Source organism: Lepidochelys kempii, chromosome 1 (genome assembly GCF_965140265.1).
Source record: "Lepidochelys kempii isolate rLepKem1 chromosome 1, rLepKem1.hap2, whole genome shotgun sequence".
NCBI lineage: Eukaryota > Metazoa > Chordata > Testudines > Cheloniidae > Lepidochelys > Lepidochelys kempii.
Genome location: NC_133256.1, coordinates 201,360,214 through 201,372,251, shown reverse-complemented (window position 1 = coordinate 201,372,251; position 12,038 = coordinate 201,360,214). Strand labels below are relative to the sequence as shown.

The 12,038-nt window shown below is 45.9% G+C and overlaps 1 protein-coding gene across 1 annotated transcript in view; it reads left to right on the top strand.

Annotated features, from left to right (window-relative positions):
• Positions 1-12,038, top strand: part of LSAMP (limbic system associated membrane protein) — a 1,353,981-nt gene that overhangs the window by 796,992 nt on the left and 544,951 nt on the right. The gene's annotated exons all lie outside the window — the stretch shown is intronic.

Below are 12,038 nucleotides of genomic sequence, written 5' to 3'. Positions count from 1 at the left end.
GCAGTGCTATTTCTACAGGTATGTGGCTTCTGGATAACTTAGCCCTAGGCCAGAAGAGTAAAGAAACTAGACCAGACAGGCCTCCTAAGCAGAGATGTGTACACTGTGGGTTAATAATGAGAGGACTATGTCCTCCAGCTATGAAACATCCCAGTTGTGTTATTTTTCTATGTAATGAACATACTGATTGGCAGGAATGGTCGTGGGAACAGTGAATTTTATGTAATTCTTTGAGACTATTTGCGGGAAGCCAAATTTGAACTCCTAAAAGGAAATCTTCTCTGTGGAAGCCCGATTCGAAAGGTTACTCAGAAAACAGAAACGTGCAATAGGATCTACAACATATGTTCGCTCAAAATGTAGCCAGTACGACTCAAAATTTTGCATATGAATACTCGCAACTGACTGCTCATGGGCAAACAACAGACTAATAATTCTTTACAGAGGCTAGTCAGCAAGTAATTGCAAACGACAACTAAATTTGGGAACATTACAAACTGCTTGTGGACAATTCGCGAACAGACACAGAGGCAAAATTAATCATATAAATTATTCACAATGAAGGAGTCTCTCAGCTCTAATTAAAGCCCTGTAGGGTGTTAATAATACATGCCCCCAAAACCACAAACAGAATCCTATAACCAAAGGTCTCTGCCTGTGTCTATTATGGATGCTCCTTGCCTGTGAGAGGAATATGTATTGGTGCTGGCCGTGTTGTGATTTATCTGTATCTGACTACTGGGCTTGAGTGTCGATGACAGCTACAGTGGTCAAAGCTCCTCATTACCTTTTTTTTTTTTTTGAGGGGGGCGTAATCTAAGAGTGTGGGTGGCTAATTGTGGCAGAAAATTCCATTGGTGTTTGTAGGGCACAGGTTTGCTCCCTTTAAATGCTTGGGTCTGTTTCTTTTCCAGGCCTTGATGTCTTCCAAGTGGAACACCTGTAATGTTGTCTTTGCTTCTTTGAAGTTGGTCCGGCTTTTTTTTTTTCCTTTTAAGTACTTTCTTGAGTGCTTTAGGTGAATTTTTCAGATGTGTATGAAACCAAAGGACTAAGGGCCTGATCTAAAGCCCATTGGAATAATTGAAAAGACTCCATTGACTTTGATGGGCCTTGGATCAGGCCCTAAAAGTACGCACCATGGTTAGGTATACTGTGAGCAGTAAGCCTGCCTCACATAGTTCCTACAATGCCCTGGAGTCCTCACCCACAGTCTCCCCCTCCACCACCATCCCCCAGTTATTCCAGTCTTGGGCTCCCCATGCTCAGCTCTGGTGGGAACTGTTGGGTGGTGCCTTCTTACGGGACATTGCTGTAAGAGGCACCACTCTCAGATGTCACTAGCACAAAGATGGGTTTTAAAGTGGGATCTTCCTGTGAAGTATGCTGATGCCAGATAGTAGCAGGCCATTTGTAAGATATCTGGTGGGAAAGCCTGCCTGTGGTTGTAGAAACCCAATGCCTTATGCATCCTGAGTGCTTTTATCATCATGGTTTGTAAAGAACCCACGAGTTCATAATATGGAAGTGTGGTCTAGGGGCTGGACCATTGGTCTAGGTCAGGAGGATCAAGTAAGCACTGTCACAGACTTGCTGTGTGTCCTTGAGTGAGTAACCTCCCCTCTCTGTATATCAGTTTCTGCAGCCTTAAAACGGGGACAATAACAGAGCTGCCTCCCAGAAGGGTTGTGAGGGTGAGCGTGCTGGTGTCTGTAAAGAGCTCTGAAGAGGAAAATTTCTCACTTGTATTATTTCATCTCCTTTCCATGCCCCTAGAAACCAAAGCTGGCAGATTGCAGGCCATACCGTGACTCTGACATCTGAATATTAATGCAGTGATATGCTTTAGAAAGATCCAGCAAGAGCAAAGGAAATGATCTTCTTGGCACATCTATAATGTTGAGCTATCTATTAATGTTTTTAACACCACAACAGTGTCTCCAAATGCGTGAGAACTCCACAGAGCCATCTTGAAACTACCCTCCCCCCTTCTCACTGCCTGACAGACAGTGCCTAGTCAGTTAGAAAATTGGTTAATATTTTCCCCTGCATTCCCCAGAGATCTCTTGGCCCTCTGTGTTCACATTCATCAGCCCCATCATGCGTCTCATATCTGTCTAAAACCAATCGCTCTTCCTCTCTTCTTTTTCCACTTGACAAAAGGAATCGGAATTTAATAAGAGAATACTGTGAAATACCAGCACTAATCCACCTCCCCTCAAGGGACTGGCTCCAGAAGTCCCTGGGTTTTCTTTATCAGCACCAAACTGTGTTTCACCAACGAGAACCCTTCTTATACCATAAATACCCGCCACACAGGTGTCTCCAGCTGACAAGATAATACGTTATCAATCATATATTCCCCAGTTTATGCAAAATCCCATCTCCCTTCTATTTGTTTCATCGCAAGGCAGATGAAGCACTGAGAAGGGGCAGTGGAATGAAAAGTAAATTTCTCTCCCATCTTGAAAAAAACAAATGACACATCTCAGGCTTGATCTAAGTAACAGAGTCTAATTCCCAGAAGTCACTCATTAGCAGTTTTGCAATGGTGGCATTAAGGGCACCAGGAAGAGGGAGTCAACTGAGGAATGGCTTTCTGCAAATGTTACTTCTAAGAAGGAAAAAAAATAAATACCTCAGTCATAATTATGTGGCCGCACTGACAAAGTCATGGGTGTGTGTGCTTATGTCGAAGGCAAAGAAGTTCCGAGTAAGCGGACGCATTTAGACACATCTTGCTCTCCACCGGCTGCCTTACGTGCATATTCCCATTGAGACAGGGTACAACGTCTCTGATGAGCAAGAGGTTAACGTCATCTCATCTCCTTCACCCACTCCCTCTGCACAGGCGCTAGGGGGACTGATTGTGAGAGGGGCTGCTTGGGAGACAGCATCGGGTGGATGTTTTTGGAGATACCAAGTGGCACAACCGGTGTCATAGGGCTGGGCTGAATCCCAGATTGAGGGGTGTTTCTTGGTGGTGTTAACTTGTTTGGATTTCTGATTGTAAACGTCCTTTGAGGGAAAGTTCTTGCTGACTGTGAGTGGGTTTTCTTTTGCTGGGTTCTACTAGCAGCTTGCACCCTCCTCTTCCTGCAAGACAATGCCCCCGTGCCTGCTGTGCACGGGAGCTGCGCAGGAGAGGGTTGTGAGCAGAGGTGAAAGTAAGCCGGTCCGGTACACCGTGCCAGACCAGACTGGCTTCCCTGGCGGTGATTTAAAGGGCTGGACCTCCAGCCACTGCGGGGAGCCCCGGGCCCTTTAAATCACCGCTGGAGCTCCGGCAGCGGGGCTCAGGCAGCGCTTTAAAGGGCCCAGGGCTCCCTGCAGCAGCTGGAGCCCTGGGCCCTTTAAATTGCAGCCAGGCTCGAGTGGGGATTTAAAGGGCCCAGAGCTCCGGCTGCTGCGGAGCTCCGAGCCCTTTAATTCGCCCCTGAGTCCCGGGACTCACAGCCGCCTCTGCAGCTGGTAGCCTCTGCAGCTGGTAGCTCTGGGGTGATTTAAAGGCCCTGGGGCGCCCAGCCACAGCCAGAGCCCTGGGGCCTTTAAATCTTGATTTAAAAGCCCCTCCTCTTCTGATTGAGGCCACACCCCTACTCAGGACTCCCGCGTACCAGTAAGTCCTTTAAGTTACTTTCACCCCGAGGGTGTAAATGTATGGAGCATCAGCAGGGTGGAAATTTGTGCAGTAGGTGGGTAGCAAAGTTGCTACAGTCCTCCCTAGTATATCACAGTATGAGACTATACAGGAGCGGACCCTAAATTTGGCAATGAAGGATGAGCTACTGTTTTTGTACCAGTTTAACCATATTGGTTTGAAATACACATAGTTAAATTGGCATAACCCCCTAGTGTAAACAATTATAATGGTGTAAATGGGTAGCTTATTCTCTTAAATTTAAGACGTAAAAGGCACCTTTGTACCAATATAACTGCATTCACGCTGTAGTTTGTACTCATTTAACTGTAAGAAATCACAGCCCTAACTGATAGACTTACACCAGTACAAAAGTTGTGTGCAGACCAGGCCTAAGATGTCTAGGAGAGGCCTCAATACTGAAGGGGAGGTGTCTCAGTGGTTGCCATAATTTGAAGGCTCAATGTAAAAGTTAGGCCCATTTGTAGAAATAAAGCCAGAAATGGCACTCCCTAAGCAAAGGCACTGTGACGCCCTGCATTCTCCAACCCTAGGGACCATGGTCTTTTCTCTGCGGCACCCTCTGTTTCACAGAGGCCTTGCTGATGTTCAGGGAGGGGAATAAGCAGCCAGAGTCAATGACCTGCAAAGCAACAAAAAGCCTGGATTGCCGTGCAAATACCCGTATTAAGAAGCAGAGAGGTAGGGATAAAAAAAAAAAAACCAACCAGTCAGGACGTTTAAGCAGAACCACACCTAAAGAAGGATATTTTTTTCAGCACTTCCCATGTCAGCTGCTCATTAATGAGATTTCCTTTATTTGCCTCCTCTTATTTTTTGTTAAGATATATTTAAACCAGCCCTGGCCAATGCTGCCTGGCCCATAACAAAGAACATTTAGCAATCAGGGAGTCCAGGTGGAAGGAATAATGCAACTATGTTCCAGGGGGGTCTAAGCTCTTTGGTGCAGGGAACATCTTTTGTTCTGGGTTTGTACAGTGCCTAGCACAATGGGGTCCTGATTCATGAATCAGCGCTGTGTCTTTTTAGGTGCTAAGGCAATACACAAAATCATCACAATAATACATAATCACTAATCAGAATTATTTATAGCCAAATACCATTGCTTGTGAAGACTATCAGTGTGTGAAGGAGGAGAAGGCTCTGGCTGTTTGGACCCCAAACATAGATGTTCCTTGTTCACTGTGTTAAGGTGTGTTGTCATGTCTCCCTCTAGTGGCTGGCCCCTGGTACTTACTAACATGTAATGGAGCAAATCTGTTAGTTTAAGAGTTATAGGCTCATGCTTTTGGTGCTGAAGGTCCCAGGTTTGATCCCTGTTGACTGCCGTGGTGTCCGTCATGATTTACTGTACTAGGAAGTCATAAGATTTTAGCCCCTTATGTCAGAGCGGCAATCCACCATTCCACAATGACACCTGGTTCCTTGATTCCTCCCCCCCCCCCCCGGAGACACCTGTTTTATTAGTTAGAAGAGTTCCCTTTGAGGACAGGGAGATGTATGGATCACATCTATTGTGACTTCCATCTCTGGACTGTGCCAAAGCAAGTGTCACTGATTAGCAACTTCCAGTGTCAGGTCTCTCTCAGGTGTTATTGATCAAGATACGTTGAGGAGAACCTTACAGGCCTTGGGTAACATCAGAAGTGTCCTGTTTCTTCTCCAGGATTCTCTATATCCAAAGAGAGAGAGAGAGAGAGAGAGAGAACATCAATGTGAATGACCATGATGGAATGCTATAAAGTTTTTATTAACACAATTGTAGGTTGCTCATGTTACAAGTGGCTAACTAAGTCCTTCAGAAGGAGATGTCTGGAGACCTGCTCCAGTGGAAAGACAGCTCTATGAAAACTTTTGAGCAGCTTTTAGTCTGGGAAGTGACCCCACTGGGGACAGAGTGGATGGAGGGCAGGTGAATTTATGGTGTTCATAAAAGCAAAATAAAGGCAGCTGGTCATAATCCGCCCTCAGTTACACCCGAGCAGTACAACCCTATTGTCTTTAAGTGGGCTGCACAGGTATAATTGAGAGCAGACTTTGCTCCATTATATTTAATGATTTGTAGCTAGGACCAAAGGCTGTGAAAAGAGGGTGTGTATACAGTGGTTAGCAGAACTACATTGATAGAGTGTGTATGTGTACACATTCTGTATGTGTATTTATATATGTGTGTATGTACTCTGAGAGTATGTGCACATATCTCTTAAATAGACACCCAAAATAGCTGAAAGGAAACCATTTCTGTGACTCTTCCACTTGTGTTTCTGTGTGGCACTCTGAACTGCACTGTGGCTTTTGCATAGGGTTTCATTTGTGTGCTGGGAGATGGTTGTGTGCCTAGATGAGGGTTGCTTTGTCCCTTTCTACCAGAACACTGCAGGGCTCTGTGAGTTAAAATTTATATGTTCTGGCTTTTACTGCTGTGCCATTTGGCTCCTTTGAATTATCTCAGTCACCAAATGAATTTTATAGTCCATTGGGGGCTGTCCATGCTTGTTAAGGTGATATTTCCATCTCCAGCGTGCCGTGGAATCTCATCTGCCACGCAATGATCGCTTTCACCCGCCAGCTATCTGTCTCTTTCTGAAGGAACCCCTGCACCTTGGAGACTTTTGCATATGCAGGGCTTTTCAAAACTCACAGCAGACGCAACCCACCAGCATTAAGGGGCAAATCTGCTTCCGCTGCAAAGTTGGGTCTTGTCTGCTGCTTAACTGTTTCTGTTCTGGTGCAGAAACTGGGGAGGCTGTGCTGTGGGTCTGCATGTCCTGGGTGCCACAGAGCTCAGCTCTGAGGGTCTCCCTGTACATCCCCAGACTCTGTGGTTTAGGGGTGCTCTGGAAGAGGAGGAAGAGCTGGGGAAGTGACCCCAACACATCCGGCTTGTATAAATGGCTGGGAGTATTGGAGGCTAAGGGCTGCAGTGGCATGTGTAGTCATTCTGCTACTAACTGGCATTCTGGAGACAGGGAAATCCTCTTGGGCTTGATTAGGGGAGAAGAGGATTTAATCCTGTGACAGATTTCACTTGGCCCAGGTCTTAGTGACTAGGGAAGGCTCTGTCTTTGCTCAGAGCTGCTACCTGGACAGATGTCACGAGGACTCCAGTGTGGATCTTTGCTGTGGTACTGTGTCAAGGTCCAAACAGACCTATACACAAACACCTAGACTTCTCTTTCGTCATACATATCCTATTACTCCTCATGCCATCCCTCACCTTAAACTATTCCTCTTCTCTCCTGGAGGAGGGGTTCTTCACTCCTCTGCAGCCCCCATATGCTGCTGTGATGGTGTACGAGGACTGTCAAAGCTCTGCAGGCGGCAGAAAGAGAATGTCCCGAACCCCGCAATTCCCAGTACCGGGAGCCTAGCCAAAGGCAGGAAGAGGGAATCTAAACAGTGACAAGTGCTGGAGAGAGTCTGTGCTGCTATGGGCTGAGGAACAACCACAGACAGCCCTGGTGGGGGATGGTGTAAATTAGAGTAACTCCTGGCTGCCTCGATTTGTAGCTGGGGCCTCATCAGCCCCCATAACAATGCAGTCTGAGAAAGGCTCAAGTCATCTTTCCATCACTCCTCCTCCTGGGCTGTCCATTCTCCACTGCACTGCTTGGAGGCACAGCACAGAATCGCAGCCTTGGCCTTTACGCCTTTCACACGCTGTTAGACTCCAACTCAGACCCATGTGTCTACCTGCAAGGGGATGAGCTCTCCTGTAAAGAGCTATTTGTACACCCAGCCACTTTTCTTGTTGGTGGGAAGCTGATCATGCAGTGTCCATGCTGGGAACATAGGTTATATCAGTGGTTCTCAACCTTTCCAGACTACTGTACAGCTTACAAGAGTCGGATTTGTCTTGCGTACCCCCAAGTTTCACCGCATTTAAAAACTACTTACTTACAAAATCAGACATAAAAATACAAAAGTGGCACAGCACACTATTATTGAAAAATTGCTTATGTTCTCATTTTTACCATATAATTATAAATCAATTGGAATATAAATACTGTACTTACATTTCAGTGTATAGTTTATAGAGCAGTATAAAAAAGTCATTGTCTGTATGAAATTTTGGTTTGTACTGACTTCGCTAGAGCTTTTTATTTAGCCTGTTGTAAAAATAAGCAAATATGTAGATGAGTTGATGAACCCCCAGAAGACCCGTGCATACCCCCAGGGTTGTGCATATCCCTGGTTGAGAACCACTGGGTTATAGAGTTCAAGGCCTGTTTTTGACTGCTTTGTCATACCCACCTTATACACAGTACAGCTATCATTATTTATATGATGGCTGATGTGATTGCAGAGCCATTGGCCATTATCTTTGAAAACTCGTGGTGATCAGGGGAGGTCCTGGACGATTGGAAAAAGGCAAATATAGTGCCCATCTTTAAAAAAGGGAAGAAGGAGAATCCGGGGAACTACAGACTGGTCAGCCTCACCTCAGTTCCTGGAAAAATCATGGAGCAGGTCCTCAAGGAATCCATTTTGAAGCACTTGGAGGAGAGGAAGGTGATCAGGAACAGTCAGCATGGATTCACCAAGGGCACGTCATGCCTGACCAACCTGATTGCCTTCTATGGTGAGATAACTAGGTCTGTGGATATGGGGAAGGCGGTGGACATGATATATCTTGACTTTAACAAAGCTTTTGATACGGTCTCCCACAGTATTTTTGCCAGCATATTAAAGTAGTATGGGTTGGATGAATGGACTATAAGGTGGATAGAAAGCTGGCTAGATCATCAGGCAAAATGGGTAGTGATTAACGGCTCAGCCTGTATCAAACGGAGTGCCCCACGGGTCTGTCCTGGGGCTGGTTTTGTTCAATGTCTTTATTAATGATCTGGATGATGGAATGGATTGCAGCCTCAGCAAGTTCACAGATGACACTAAGTTGTGGGGAGAGGTAGATAAGCTGGAGGGTAGGGATAGGGTCCAGAGTGACCTAGACAAATTGGAGCATTGGGCCAAAAGAAATCTGATGAGGTTCAACAAGGACAAGTGCAGAGTCCTGCACTTAGGACAGAAGTATCCCATGCACCGCTACAGGCTGGGGACCAACTGGCTAAGTGGCAGTTCTGCAGAAAAGGACCTGGGGATTACAGTGGACGAGAAGCTGGATATGAGTCAACAGTGTGCCCTTGTTGCCAATAAGCCTAACAGCATATTGGGCTGCATTAGTAGGAGCACTGCCAGCAGATGGAGGGAAGTGATTATTCCCCTCTATGTAGCACTGGTGAGGCCACCTCTGGAGTATTGCATCCAGTTCCCCCCCCCCCCCCCCCCCGAAAGGATGTGAAGAAATTGGAGAGAGTCCTGCGGAGGGCAACAAAAATGATTAGGGGGCTGGGACACATGCTTGTGAGGAGAGGCTGAGGGAACTGGGATTGTTTAGTCTGCAGGAGAGAAGAGTGAGGGGGGATTTGATAGCAGCCTTCAACTACCTGAAGGGGGGTTCCAAAGAGGATGGAGCTCGGCTGTTCTCAGTGGTGGCAGATGACGGAACGGGGAGTAATGGTCTCAGGTTGCAGTGGGGGAGGTTTAGGTTGGATATTAAGAAAAACTTTTTCACTAGGAGGGTGGTCAAGTACTGGAATGGGTTACCTAGGGAGGTGGTGGAATCTCCTTCCTTAGAGGTTTTTAAGGTCAGGCTTGACAAAGCCCTGACTGAGATGATTTAGCTGGGGTTGGTCCTGCTTTGAGCAGGGGGTTGGACTAGATGATCTCCTGATTCTGTGATCTGGGATTTAACTTAGTGACCCTTGGCCTGAATGATCCCCTTTACAGAGTACTAAAGCAGCTGAAGATAACCTCCCTTTCTTTTTACTCTCTCCATTAGGCTTCTGCTACTGTTTCCCATTGGGTCTATGCACTGGGCATGCACTGGACTTTCATGTGGCAGTATTTCCAATTTCCTCTTCTCTCATTGTTAACCACTAATCAATGAGATATTGCAAGTGTTTCCATGATTAGATTTCTTCAGCTGTGCTTAGCCTAATATTGGTTTACAGTTTCATTCTCAAATTACTGTGTGTGGGTATTTGCTGGATCAGGGTTTAAGACTGTGTGCGTTCCCCATTGCTGTTAGCTGGGCTGGTCCCTCTCTCTGTAGCCTTCCTAATGCAGCAGTTTAACTGCCTCAAGTTAACCCTGGGTCACGTTCCCTGCTAGGTTATGCTTTGTCTTTATGTCACCTTTATGGCAGGACTTGTATCTCTCTTGCTGAGCACAAATAAAAACAAATTCTAAATAAAATAACACTCGGTGTCACAGACTCCAAAAAAGAGATCCTCGCTGAGAGTTATTGTGTCCATCGTTTAACTAAACTGCATGTATCTAGGGCTTTTAATCTCCCCACGTAAGTCAGTCGCTCCAGGCCCTTATCTAGCTCAGCCATCTGGAAATTAAAACTAAAATAAAACTCATGACAGGAAGAAAGCCAAAATGTCTTGGGAAGGGGGAGTTAGCTGGGGATTTGAGAAGTAACAAATTTTTATAGTCCCTTCCATCTGAGGATCTTTGCAAACATATGATTTAAGGGGCACCATGTCCCCTCTGAGGCTGGGACGTAGTGTGTCCAATCTGTGTCAGTTTGCACTTGCCTTTACAGTGCACATGTGGCTACTCGGAGAAACATATGTTCCCTCCTAGCACCCTAACCTGAAATGGCAGAGCATTCACTGGGAAGTGTGGGAAAGGGAGATTTCTGAAATTTGGGCTTCATGACTAGGGATTCAATTGAATGACTTGACCAGAGGTTCCAGATTTGCATAAAGGCACCTTGGAATATATATCACTCTTGCTCAATTGCCAAGACATAAGAGTAGGTGGTACTTTGGCATTCCACACTGGGTCCCCAACAGCACCAGGAAAGTGCAGCGGCATGTCCAGAAATGAGAGAAAATGGGAAGGAGAAGTTTCTCAAGTTTAAATCGGTTTGGCTCAATTTCTGAAAGCGGGTTTGCATGGGTTCTTTTTTTACCCTCACGGTTCCACCCCATCTGCTGGATTTATCCTTCCCTCCATCCTGATTTCCCCTAACTGCTCGAAAAGATAAAGAAACATCCTTTCAGTCTCTCTCATCCTCATTAAGTCTCCTTTTTACTTTTTTTTCTTTATCTTCATCTCCTCCCTCCTGGACTGCCAGTAAATTAAATAAATAAATAAATGGAATGAAATGAAAAGCTCTTTAATGTGCAAAAAAAAAATCTTTTTGAAATGATACTGTCTCTGTCACTTCTCTCTCTCTAAATTATAAACTAAACTAAAAATTGGCCTATTGATAAAAGCCACAGAGCCTGCTGCTTGCTGGTGATTAGGTGTGAGGAAGTGGCCTTTCCCTGCTCAGATAGGGAAATATGCAAAAGATGGTATTTAAACTGAACTGACAGCCAGGGATCTTATGTTCTTCCTCCCTCCTCCCCCGTCTCATTGCACAGCTGTCCCGGAAAGAGAACGGACCAGAATCTGAAGATAAAAGCAGAGTTTGCCAGCAAACATGTGCTTAACTCCAGGCATTGATTCCAGAATCTGCTGATGTCTTCAGACTCTTTGGAAACATTCTGGTGGCAAGCAAATTGCACATTGCAGCATCTGAGCTCATGTGGCTTCTATCAGTCAGCCCTGGAAATGAAATGTTACAGAAGAAGGGGTTCTTGCTGAATGGGAGCAGATTCTGGGGCTCTCATTTGCAAATGATCATCACCTCCTCATTTGAATCCAAACTAATTGGACCCAAACCAACACCTTGGTTCAAAGCACCCTTAAACTTGGGAAAGGTTCAAAATCTGGATCCATATGTTTATAGAGTCATGCATTTTAAGGGCAGAATGGACCATGAGATGAGACCTCCTGTATAACACAGACTATTGAATTTCTCCCAGTCACCTCCCACCCCCAATGACTTGGGTGTGACAAAAGCATCTCTTCTAAAAGCCATGGAATTGTGATCCACAGGCCCATCCTGAGCATTGTAACAAACTCAAGGCCATGCAGGACTTAACAGTAGTCACTGTGCTGCTCTGCACCACCACTTGGAACTTCACGAGAACTTGGGGACAGATCTCTGAACTCTCCCTGCTCTGAAAACACAGGCCATTTGAGCTAAATAAGACTCTCCCTTAGCTGTTGGCAGCATGGGGCCTATGACACACAATTGCGCGGTTCTGATTCCATCTGGTAGAGGGCAGTGATGCATCCACATACTAGTACACACTGGCCGGTCTATTACAGACTATACCACAGTTTTCCAGTTCGTGAAGCAGTCTCGTCTTGGGTTGGCGGGGTGGGGGGTGGGCACTAGTCCATGGAGACCTGAGGCAGAGGAGAGGAACACTGGGGCTGTGGAAAGCAGCATAACCCAGTGTCCATCTTT